The sequence below is a fragment of the Suricata suricatta genome, chromosome 7 (assembly GCF_006229205.1).
Source record: "Suricata suricatta isolate VVHF042 chromosome 7, meerkat_22Aug2017_6uvM2_HiC, whole genome shotgun sequence".
In the NCBI taxonomy this organism is placed as follows: domain Eukaryota; kingdom Metazoa; phylum Chordata; class Mammalia; order Carnivora; family Herpestidae; genus Suricata; species Suricata suricatta.
In genome coordinates, this window is record NC_043706.1 from 56,156,634 (window position 1) to 56,170,483 (window position 13,850).

Consider the following 13,850-nt stretch of genomic DNA (forward strand, 5'->3'; position numbering starts at 1 on the left):
TCCTTGGTCTGCAAAGTAACAGACTAGTGGGAATGGCTGTCCTCCTAAGCATGTGCTCATGACTGCTGTATATTGTCCTTGGGTCCATGTGTCTGCCTCTCCCCATCCTGTTGTGTTTTGCTGGTATTTTCCCATGGTTACCATGAAGGACTATAGAAGGACTCTGTTGAATGGCAGAGGAACTATGACTAGTTCTTGGGTGGGGTCTATGGCATACAAATGTTGTTTCTGGCAAGGACAACAGGGTTAAATTGTTTTGTTTTTTAGAATTATTTGCAATTGGGGTATTACAGGTACGTATAGCTCATAGGGAATTAAGAATGTGTCTAGTTCAAATAGTCCCTACCAGACAGTGTGAATCAGGAGAAGTGTTTACTTAAACCAAAAATCATGGACAAGCAAACGTCTTGCACTGGGCCTGTGCCCGCGCGAGCCCACAAGATGGCGGCAGCCGGAGCCGGTCGTCTGAGGCGGGCAGCGTCCTCCCTGCTGCTCTGAAGCCCGCGCATGACCGCCTGGGAGCTGTCGGCTCACGCTGGACTCTATTATCAAGAAGGTTGTTGATCATTATGAAAATCCTAGGAAATTGGGTTCCTTGACAAGACATCAAAAAAATATTGTAACTGGATGGGAGCTCCAGCATGTGGTGATTGGATGACATTACAGATTGAAGTAGATGAAAAGGGAAGATTATGGATGCCAGGTTTAAAACATTTGGCTGTGGTTCTGCGATTGCCTCCAGCTCATTAGCCTCTGAATGGCTAAAAGAGAAGATGGTGGAGGAAACCCTGACCATCAAGAACACAGACATTGCTAAGGAGCTCTGCCTTCCCCCTGTGAAACTGCACTGCTCTAGGCTGCCGGAAGATTCAGTCAAGGCTGCCCTGGCTGATTACAAACTGAAACAAGAACCCAAGAAGGGAGAGGTGAAGAAGAAATGAGCCCTCAGCAAAGCGTCCAGCAGGTCACATACGCTGTTTGTCCACCCACCACAAAATCACTGTAGATGTTCAGAAGCCCCTCACACTACAGGAAAGGAGCTCTGAGACATGCCAGCACTTGCTGGTCCCGGTGTGGCCCTAATGCAAGCAAAATACACCTTTCGCTTGTTCCAAATCCCATGCTTTCTTTCAGCCCACTTTTATCGCCTTGACCCGGTTTGTGTATATTTTGAATTGTGTATATGGTCTCAAAACTGGAATCAGGAACAAAGTTTCAAGTGTACTAGTTGAAGAAGTGCACAAATACCTAATGTCACTTGAACTTATTTGAGGAAGATCACTAGTACAAGGCCTTGGTATGATTATTTGATACGACCAACTATTGTACATAAAACATATATATTATTAAATATATATTTATTATTAGATATATAATATTAAATATATATTTATTATATATTATATATGATAAAAGAATGTAAGCCATATATATTATATATTCATATATATAGTTATTATATATATAATATATATAGTTATAATATATATATATATAGTTCAATATAGAAACCCCCATGTTGAGATGGGCCTGGAGCCAGAAGAGGTACAAGTTCAAGCAAGATTTGTTGGTTTCTTGAGGTCGGGTGATAAATTTCATATATATGTATTTTTTGGTCTTGAGACAAAACTGAAGGAGGAGCTAACAACATGTTAGCTGAAAGATCGTTAAAACAGATTCTTTGATTACTGACAAAGGTGTGATTTTTGGCAAATTTGTTGGAATTCAAAGAAGTGAATGACACTGTTATAATAAAACTCCTTCTAGGGGTGCCTGGGTGGATAGGTTGGTTGACTGTCTGCCCACTGATTTCAGCTCAGGCAGCTGTCTCATTGTGAGTTCAATTACCATATGGGGCTCTGTGCTGATGGTGCGGGACCTGCTTGAGAGAGAGAATCTGCCCCTCACCGCTCTCAAAATAAATAAACTTAAAAAAAAAACCCACCTTCTGTTTCCTCATAGTTATGTACGTGAACAAGGTTTCTCAATGTTTAATCTCTGAAAATGGAACGTAGGAATGGACTTACTGTTGTCTCCAGTCATACAAGCAATAAGTAATATGGATACTATAAAGGGAAAGCACCCATTCATTTCTTAACCGATAGATGTCCAGTGGGTTCCAAGTTTTTAAGTGTAATATTTTTATCAAAATTGAAACACTGATATGTTAATCAATTCTTTACTATTGATAATTAAAGCTGTAAATAAAACTACAATAAAAACCTTTTTATTGCTTAAAAAAATAACATGTTGAGATGGGCCTGGAACAAGATGAGGTACATGTTCAAGCATGCAATACATACATATGGAATACATATGAAATATGTATATGAAATATATATGAATGGGACCTATGTACAAAATCTACATGTATGAAATCTATGTGTATGAAATCTACATGTGTGTACAATATATGTATGAAATATATATGTGAAATGTGTATATATGTGAAATGTGTATATATGAGATATAGATCCATGCTTGAATGTGTACATATATCACCTGGCCTCGATAAACCAACAATCCTTGATTGAACATGTACCTCTTCTTGCTCTGGGCCCATCTTAACGTCGGGGTTTCTATATTGGAACTATACCTGGCATCTAATTCGTACTTCAGGGCCATTTCCATTCTTCACTCCAATCCTACAATTATCTCAAATGGGACATCTCAACGGACTAATGACTAATCAGCCCACAATCACACATAACTGTGGTGTCATGGATTTGGTATGTTTTATACTTTAGGGGGGGAAATGGCTATCACTTGTATATGTATCATATATATAATATAAATATATATTATTATTGTGTGTGTGTGTGTGTGTGTGTGTATATAAATAAAACAATCTGTGGCACTGTACTTGTGAGACGGAAATGCTTATTTCAATGTTGCAGCTTCCAAGAAACCAGAATTTGGGGAACTATGCCAAGTGTGAAAGTCTAGGAGGTCTAAAAAACAAAAGCTGTGTAGAAAAAATGAATACTTATGAAATGAAGAAAGGGAACAATTAGACCCAAAACCCCAAGTGTCAGGGAGACCCCCAGTCATCAAGCTCAAGGTGAATTCTTCTCTTTGTTACAATTACATGTTTCCCATACAAATGCTGGACTGCAAACAGGAAGAGCTGACGAAAGCTCCAAACAACATCCCTTCAGACATTCTTAAACTTGACTTGTCATACAGTGAAATCAACCACCTTCAACCCAAGAAGTTTGAAGGTATTCATGAGTGAAAAAAATTAAACCACAGCAGCAGAGACATTAAATTCATAGATTCTGGTACTTTATTAAGATTCACACATTTCAAAGAGTTAGAATTATCAAACAAAAGTCTATGAAACTTTGACTATGGAGTATTAGAAGACTTATATTTTTGAAACTCTTGTGGCTCAGAGATACCCCTTGGAAATGTGACTACAACATCCACTACCTCTACTACTGGTTAAAGCACCACTACAGCATACACTATAACAGCCTGGAATGTAAGGTGTCTGAAGTATACAAAGGGTGGCTTGTAGATAAATTTGCTTGCAGTTACTTTGAAGAATGCCCCAAAGACAAATTACTAGCATGCGCTGAGACCTTTGGTCAGGATCGAGATGATGATGAATGGAAGAAGATTTCTAGGGATCACACAGCAAAGAAGCAAAGCATAAGAATCACTATCGTGGGATAATTTAGAAATTGTTCTGGCTGCAACTAGTTTTGAATTCACTATACCAGTGTGAGAAAACCATATGTTTACATTTTGATTAACTGTGTTGCCTATTTATGCACGGTATCTAGCTAAAGGAAGGTTCACTTAAATATTATTATTATTATTGTGAGAAATTCTAGCAATCAAGAGAATACTTCCATCCTGCTTGCCTGCCTGTTTGCAGACCAGCCTTTGGTAAAGATTCTACACTGGTAAACTGAGGGAGTTGAATCCTAAATACGGCATTAGAATTTCATAATGTCCTGTATATATGTTTTTACTGCCTTTTGCAATGAAAAACACCTTGGTTCATGTAAAACACACACACACACACACACACACACACACACACACACATGTTTCATATGTATATATGCATTCCTAGCTTTAGGAAGAATTTGTACAAATATATGTATATAAAATACACTTTATCATGTGTATAAACTTTGCTGATATTTAAGGGGTATTGCTTTGACTCTATAGGTCAAGTTGGGGAGAAAACAAGTTGGAAAGAGATAACATCTTAAAATATTACTATTCTAATTACTGAATAAGAAATATTTCTCCATTGGGGTGTCTGGGTGGCTCAGTTGGTCAAGCGTTGACTCCTGATTTTGGCTCAGGGCATGATCTCATGGCTCATGGATTCAAGCCCTACATCAGGCTCTGTATTGATAGCATGGATCCTGCTTGAGACTCTCTCTCCTCTCTCTGCCCTTCTCCAACTCATGCTCCCTCTCAAAATAAGTGAATAAACATTAAAAGAAACATTTCTCCATTTACTTATATTTTGAAGAAATATATCTCAATTTAATTAGATCATGTTTAATCTATTTCGTGTTTTGCAGTTTTTCACATACAGTTATTATAGGTATTTTGTTAGATTTATACCTAAATCTTTTATTTTGGGATGGTTGTTTTGTAAGTGGTATTTGTTTTCTGTTTTTTTCTTTCCAGTGTACCAATGTTCATTACTAGAAAGCAATTGATTTTTGTATATTCACCTTATATCCTGCAAACTTGTTATATGAGCTTATTAGTTCCAGAAGTGGTTTTTGAAAAAAAAATTAGATTCCTTGGTGTACCCTACAAAGACAATTATGGCATCTGCGAATAAAGACAATTCAATTTCTTCTTGTCCAATCTGTAAATATTTTGTTAGTTTAAGGAAGTTCCTACTAATACTTAGATTTTTAATAGCCATTATCATGAATGAACTTTGACCTTTCTCAGATTATTTTTCTGCATCTAATAATATATGTTTTTTCAATTCATCTGCTAATATGGTCATATGGTAAAATGACACATGATATGGTAATATGACTGATATGATCATACATTTTTTTTAATTATTTGTGAATACGATTAATTATATAGATTGGTTTATGAATGTCAAACCAGCCTTGCTCTCCTGGCATGATCCCCACTTGTTGATTTCAGTCCTCTTCTTGAAATCTACAAAGGGTTTATGATTTTAATTTAAATGTTTACCATTACACTTTTACTCTTTTTGCAAGGTTATGTGACATATTCTTGGTTTGAATGACTAAAAGATTCTACACCCTTCTACTGTTTTGCTTTGTGTTTTGCTTTAGAGAGAGAATGGAAGTAAGAGAGAGGGGCAGAGCAAGAAGGAAAGATAGAGAATCTCAAGCAAGTTCCAGGCTCAGTGTGGGACTTGATCCCATGACCCTGGGACTATAACCTGAGCCAAAATCAAGACTCAGACTCTCAACCAACGGAGCCACCCAAGTGCCCCATACATCTTTAAAATATAGACATGCACAAAAGTTTTTAGCCCTATACTCTACAAAAATATTTATACCATTACTAAGAGTAACTTAGTATATGGAAAAATTGAGCTATTTTTATTGATTTTATAGGCAATTTAATCTCAAATATATCTATGTACCTTAGAAACATCTTAATAGGATTTCTGACATCCTGAAATGATGTACCCGACTTGTTTATACAAAAAGATGTATTAAGGAACTAATAAGACACTTCAGTCCTAACAAATAAAAAGCTTAAAAGCCTGAAAAATTAAGCTATTCATAGTCCACAGAGAATGAGGGAATGGGACAAACCACTGGCCCCAAGATTGAAGAGAGAGGAGAATACAGGGAGTCCTGGCATACTGGCATAGAGACTCACACAAGGAAATTGATGTGGGCACCAGAGCCTGGGAAGAAAGCCTGAACTTTACTTGATGCATTGCTAGAGACCTGGTGTGGAACAAGTCTGAGAGTTAAAATTGTGCAGGGACTGAGTCATATGAAGGTCCCACTGTATTTTTTAAATGTTCATTTATTTATTTATGAGAGAGAGAATGGGAAGGGCAAGGGAGGGGCAGAGAGAGAGGGAAACAGGGAATCCCAAGCAGACTTCACACCAGCACAAAGCCTGATGTGGAGCTAGATTCCAAAAACAGTGAGATCTGATTTGAGGGGAAACCAAGAGTTGAACATTTAAATGACTGAGCCACCAGGCACTCCCCAGAACATTCTGATCTTAATAAGGACTACCCTCAGGAGAAGCTAGCTAACCAGAGTCTAACTTGCTGAGGTATTATCACAACCTAAGTGGCCTACGGAAGGGAAATACCAAACTCCAATTAATTTTAGCCTTCCATGTGGGGAAAGGGAAATACCCAACTCCAGCCCACTCTAGCCATTCTGTCCCATCTATGGGATCTGAGAAACACTTGTGAAGTTCACAGTCCAGAGACAGACTCACTAAAGGACCAACCCTAATCATAGAACTATGGAATGTTTCCCCTCTTCCCACACTTAATCACATGATTAAAGCAATGAAATATTTATGGAATAATGGGATATTATTTGGTACTACAGAAAAGAATATGAAGCTATAAAAAGACATGGAGAAAATTTAAATGCATGTTGCTAATCCAAAAAGGCTACACATTGTAAGATTTCAACTATATGACATTCTGGGAAAGGCAAAACTATGAGAAGAATAAAAAGATCAGTTGGTTGCCAGTGGTGGACAGGACGAGGAGGGATGGATAGCCAGAGTACATAGGATTTTTAGGGCAGTGAAACTATTCTGCATATTAAAGGGATATATATTGGATATATCATCCTTGATAACAAATCTAATTCTAGTGAGTGATGCTAATAATGGGTGAGGCCATGCATGTGTGGGGGCAGGAGGTGTATGGGAAATATGGGAAATCTCTGTCTTCCTCTGAATTTTGTTGTGAACCTAAAACTGCTAAAAAAACAAAAGTCTTTAAAAAACCTAGAAGAAACTACTTAATCATGAAACTGTCACATTGGCTTTTCACACAAGAGTTGATCTACAAAACTAGGGGAAAGGGCATAAAATACAAATTAATTATAAAGTATAGCAATTTAAAACACTGAAAGCAAATTTATTTTAATGAGAACTCAAAAAGGAACTTTGTGGGAGACCCAACTTCCATTGAGTAGTTGATGCAAAAATGTTAGTGAGCTAACCAGCAAGTGGTAGGAACTACCCTCAAGTGATCATTCAAATTGGGAAATACTGCTTCATCACCTGTTGGAAACAAGTTGCAAATAGAACCATTAAGTATGATTTGTAGCTATTTGGCTAGCAACCTAGCCTGGACACTTTTCTATAAGCACTCTGCTGGTCACTACCTCCTTTACAAGCTCTTCCCACAGACCTCCACTGTAGGTGCAGATACTATTCTTTTGATATGGCTACTTTTATTTCACTTACTAAGATCAACATTGTAGTATTTCTATTCCATTATCTTCCTGTTCTTTTTTCTTAAAGAGAGTGAAACATAATCCATGTCTGTTATAGTTTTGTTTGTGGGAGGCTCTATAGATTCCACCACACCAAAATAACAACTTGGGACATTTATCAAGTTAAACTCTGAGTCACATAACAAAGGAAGTCAGCAATCACATTAAACAAATAAAATAATGTCTGGTATCATCCAATGGGGTGAGAAATAATAAGTAGTATTTAAAAGCTGAATTTCCCTCCCACACAATCAGTTATATTCAGAAACCTTTTTCTTTTTAGTTGAGATGCATTACAATTGAGTTTTAATGAGACTTAATTCAACTTACACACATTTATTAAACTTTTATTCCACTACAAAATATTTACTTTCCAATTTAGAAAGTAGTATAGCCATGATCTCTAATATTCCATTTGCCAGATTTTAAAAGCATACTTTAGTGGGATAGTGTTTAATAATTATTAAGGAAGCAACCATATTTTACCATCTTTTTTCACCTGCAAAGCATCGACATTAAAATATTAACTTCAAACACTCAGAAACTGAGTATTTATTCAAGATCAGGAACCTTGCTGAAGCCAATAATTCTCAAGTTAGAATAGCTAAAAAGTATCAAATATGCAAATAAATCACTTCAGTCAACTTCAGAATCCTCATAGTTCTTTTCTGTGACCTACATTTTTTCTTTTTAATAATTAGTGACCTTTTATAAATGCATTTGCTTTAGAATATACAAAGATATGGGGTATCTGGGTGGCTCAGATGGTTAAGTGTCTGACTTCAGTTCAGATCATGATCTCATGGCTTGTGAGTTCAACCCTCACAACAGGCTCTATGCTGACAGCTCAGAGCCTGAGTCTGTTTCATACTGTGTCTCCTCTCTCTCTTCCCCTTCCTCACTAGTCTTCTATCAAAATTAAAAAAAAAATAAAAACTTAAAAAATATGGAATATATAGAATATACCAAAATATGAAGTATCTATCCCTCTGAATGTTAGATATTCCCTTTATAGGTTATGTAATTGATCACAATTAGCTATTAGGAGTTCATATGCTCTGCTTAATTTTGTATAGTTACTATATCTTAGTCAAAAATTCACACATTATTGAATTGTTGGCTTATTTTCAAGTAAGTAACCATATTTCTGGAGAATAGTCATAAGCCAAACAAAACAAGACAAAACAAAATTATTTTACATCTCTCTTATGATTGCATTCTGATGTCTTCTTTGTTCTGGATGGTATACTAGATAATCAGACTGGAACTGAAATGGTTATATAACTGATCTAGATGAAGGAATCCAAATATTTTTGCTTAACATATTTATGTGAATGACTATGGATTCACACATTGACTTTTTTCACTCCTTTTGTTTTTATAAATATTTTGATATAGTAAACTACCAGATTCCTGGGAAACACAACAGGAACACCAGGTTGAAAAGCTTGGGATATCCTAGTGAGTAGACAAGACCAATGACCTGATCATCGTGGCCCTGATTGTATGTTCAAAAGATACTAGGCTATGTTACTTACCTCACTATTTTCTGTACCATTCATTTGAGCACATTATATCTTCTAAGTACTTAAAAACACAGGCATTTTAAACTCCTGTGATTTGTTGCAGAAATGGTGATAGACTGAAATCTAAATTATTATATGTATTTGCTAATGTGTAATTTAACTTTATTATAGCCTTAAGTAAATTGCATAAGGTATAATCATAATTAGTATGAAAATAAGTACTCTTATTAGTATTACCTAAATTATGAATCTTAAAGCCCATTTTTAATTTAACATTTTTGCTTTTATCCTGGTTAATTCTGTTATCATTACTATTAATTATGCATACAAATTAAGAGAATATTCCTCAAAGGCAATTATTGTAACATAAATCTACATTTTGTGAGACCACGTTACAAATCAGAATATTGTCTAAATAGCTGCTGAAACTACATATGGAGAGTAAAATAATTTAGATAAAAAGGGAGCAATAATAACTACAACTCTCTCAGTGATTATGAATGCACAAAACTCAAAATGAATTGTTTTATTTCATATCAGTTTTCAATAAAATGTTGCTTCAAATTTTACTCTTGAGAGCTTATTTAAATTTCAGACCACTAAGTTGTTTCGGTTTAGGATGCTCCACCTGCAGAAACTGAGACAAGAATTTAAACATGGGTTGCTTATTTGGCGGTGAGGCAAATAAGCAACAATGAAGTAGTAGGGAAAATGAAACAGGGACATAAGAGAGTCATCTAGGAATGTACTATTTAGCTCTTTGCCACGGTGTGTAATGGTGCTCCCTCCCACTGTAGTGGTTTTAGAACTTTCATTCTTTTCAAAGCATAGAGCCTAATTCTTCTCTCATTGAGTTTAGGCTATACTTCATAATTCATTGCTAATGTGTAGCAAGCTTCTGGTCAAAGCCTGGCTTTCTCATTCTTCACTCTGGTTCTCTCAGGCAACCTATCTGCCATGTCATGAAGATACTCAAGTATCTATGAAAAAGGCCATGTGGAGAAGAACTAAATTCTCTAGTCAACAAACATGACTGTACTTGAAAGAGGACCTTTTAGCCCATTATAGCTCCTTCATATGACTAACCCAGCTAAGGACCTGACTAATGAAAGATCCTGAGCCAGAATCACCCAGATAAACCACTCTTAAATTCTTGAATCAAAGAAACTATGAGATAATAAATGCTTGCTGTCCTAAGCATTTGGATTTGGGGGGAGGGGGCAATTTGTTATACGGCAGTATATAACTATGCATTCAATGAGGACCTTCTGAAGATCTGTGGAAAAGGCACAATAGAAGGTGTTCTGGAATGACTGAGAAGCAGAGCAATTGTCCACTGACTCTTATTGCCCATTAGTCAAGAGTTGTCCCCATGGCATTAATATATTCACGTCTAGATTGATTTATGAGGGGCTATTGGGTGTGTACACTCAGTAAGATTCCTCAGCTTCCAAAAAAAAAAAAGTGTAAGGCATAAAAGTAGAGATTGAAGTGAGATATAGTGAATGTGTTTAGGAACTGCCCAGCACAGATGCAGTAGGATAAAAGCAACAAAATCAACTGCTACAAATGCGACATATAGAGCCCCAACGTATTTTGTATGTTAAATAACTTCTCAAAAAGTGAAGAAAGAAAAAATAAAATGGAGAAAAGCATTAAATACACTTAAACTACACTGAGATGTTATGTTGAGACACTTTTTCCTTCTACATTCTGCTTTTAGAATAATTCATTTAACATAAAGGAAAGTAGATTCTTATGCTGGGAATTATTTTTAAGAGATAACATAAAAAAACAGAACCACCTGGGCAATGAAACTTATCTTAATCTATTATAACCTGTATCACTATGTCTATGTTACTCTATTATGATCAGAATTATTTTCTGAAGGCAAAATGCTCAATTATTATTAAGAAAGTTTGAATATTTATAGTAAACTGCTATATCCCAGCTAGCAAAACAGTATTAGATAGCAACGATGGGTAAAATTTCTACCTATGTACAAGGCACCTTGCAAGGTCATTTATATACATTTGTCAATCCCCAAAACACAAGACAAGACAGACACTATTTTTAGGCTACCAGTGATCAGAGCCCTCTATCTGGCCTGAATTTAAATTAAAAAAAAAAAAAAAACCAACAACTGTGTGGTATTTACCCAAAGAAAATAAAAATACTTATTTGAAAGTATACATACATGCATCCCTATGATATCACAGTTTTATTTATAATAGCCAAGATATGGGAACACCCTAAGTGCCCATCCTTTAATGAATGAATAAAAAATATGAGATGTGTGTACACACACACACACACACACACACACACACACACACACAGAATAATATGACTTAGCCATAAAAAATGAAATCTTGCCATCTGCAACAAAATGGATAGATCTAGAGAGTATAATGGTAAGTGAAATAAGTCATTCAAAAACAAATACCACGTAATTTCACTTATATATGCAATTTAAGAAATAAAATAAAGGGATAAACAAAAAGATATAAACAAAAAAATGAATGCTTAAATTCAGAGAACTGGCTGTTCCCAGAGGGGAGATGGATAGGGGGATGGGTGAAATATATAAAGATAAATAAAGTACATTTATCATGATGAACACTGAAACATTATATTATACATCAGAAGCCAATGTAACTTACATTACGCTAAATTATATATTTAAGCTGATCCACTGTGTGTTAATTATATTTAAATTCAAAAAAAAAAAAGAATCCACTTGGCAGGCACAATTTTAGGAGATTTCACTGGAAAGAATCAGTCCAAATCCTGATTCACTCAGATACTCAGGTATGGAAGAAGTTTCTGATGAAATCTTTTTAAAAGTTTTATTTAAAGTCCACAATTTTTAGTTATTTAGTGCTTAATTGCCTAAATAACATATTCAAGAAACAGTTGGATTCTTCAGGACCTTTCCAATATTAAAGAACACATGAGTTTACAAAGCAACTCGTTTGAGTTTTCAAATGTTCTATTATCAAAAAGTAAATTACCTTGAACCTTGAACCACCATTATGTTTTTAATACATGCAAAGTGTCAGTTTGCCATAGTATTATTATAGTAATGATAAATATCTTTCTCTTATTCTTCCAACCACTGTATGACATTCTCTTAACAGCAGAAACCCATGGGCTTTCTAATCCATTTTCTAAGCCTTTAAAAATAGAGGTATTTTGTCACAAAATTTTCCCATTTCCTTGGGAAACTTGCCAACTTTCTCAACCTATTCCTTATAAAGCAGTTTCCAGATCTCTGTCATGACTACACAACCCAAGAACAGTTTCTTCCAACAACCAGAGTTTTCCTTCTACCCTCTTCTCCCATATTTCATTTAACAGATGTCTTATACTTTGTGGCATTTGTCTATGTATATGGATACATATATGTATGTTTCTCATAGAGGTCATCTTGGAGAGATAAAGTTTTGTATTACTTTTATTTTCTGTGAATAAACAGAAATTATCTGAGTAATGTTGGAGAGACAGTGTGTTAGAGCTGTTTAACATCCCACATTTTAATATTTCAAATGTATTTTATTTCAAGAACTATCTACACATAAGCCATACGGTATATATGTATGTTTGTATTTATATATGCGCTTATATATTTACATATGATGGAAGCTATCACAGCTTATAAGGTGTAAAAAAACTAAAAAGAGGATCAGAATCTCACATTAAATTGTGAAAAAGTCTTAAAACATTAAAATATATGCATTTCCAATGTTTTCTTGAGGCTTCACAAAAGTGCACTTAAAACCTTCAACAAATTAGGGATAGAGGAAACATGTCTCAATATCATAAAGACCACATACTAAACACCCACAACTAATATCATTCTCAATGGGGAAAAACTAAGAGCCTTTCCTATACAGTAATAAGACAGAGATGTCCACTTTAACCATGGTTATTTAACAAAATACTTGAATTCCTAACCTCAGCTATCAGACAAGAAAAAGAAATAAAGTGCATATTAACCATCAAGGAAGAAGTCAAGTTTTCACTATTTGTAGATGACAGAATCCCTTATATAGAAAACCCAAGAACTCCACCAAAAAATTACTAGACATGAATTCAGCAAAGATGGATATAAATTCAATGTCCAAAAATGTTGCATTTCTATACACCAATAATGAAGCAGCAGAAAAAGAAATCAAGGAACTGATCCCATTTACAATTACACCAAAAAAACATAACATACCTAGGAATAAACCTAACCAAAGGGGTAAAAGATCTGTATGCTAAAAACTATAGAAGACTTATGAAATAAGTTGAATAGGACACACAAAAATGGAAAAAACATTTCATGCTCATGGATAGCAAGAAAAAATATTATTAAAGTGTTGAGACTCTCCAAAGCTATCTTCTCATTTGATGCAATCCTTATCAAAATACCACCAGCATTTTTCACATAGCTAGAACAAACAATATTAAATTTGGAATGACAACATTCAATAGTCTCTCAAGTTTTGCATCCCTCTCTCTCCCCTCAACTCTCTTTCCTTCTTCCCCTCCCCCTAGTCCTCCATTAGGTTTCCCCTGCTTTCCTGCCAGACCTATGAGTGCAAACATATGGTTTCTGTCCTTCTCTGCCTGGCTTACTTCGCTTAGCATGACACCCTCAAGGTCCATCCACTTTCCTACAAATGGCCAGATTTCATTCTTTCTCATTGCCATGTAGTACTCCATTGTGTATATATACCACAACTTCTTGATCCCCTCATCAGGTGATGGACATTTAGGCTTTTTCATGTTTTGGCTATTGTTGACATTGCTGCTATGAACATTGGGGTACATGTGCTTCTATGCATCAGCATTTCTGTATCCCTTGGGTAAATCCCTAGCAGTG

General features: G+C 35.4%; 1 protein-coding gene and 2 pseudogenes across 1 annotated transcript in view; 2 read left to right on the forward strand and 1 right to left on the reverse strand.

Moving 5' to 3' along the window:
• The window catches only part of EYS (eyes shut homolog), a 1,499,666-nt gene that overhangs the window by 754,351 nt on the left and 731,465 nt on the right, over window positions 1-13,850 (reverse strand). The gene's annotated exons all lie outside the window — the stretch shown is intronic.
• Window positions 442-941, forward strand: LOC115296686 (annotated as a pseudogene).
• LOC115296378 lies at window positions 2,853-3,678 on the forward strand (annotated as a pseudogene).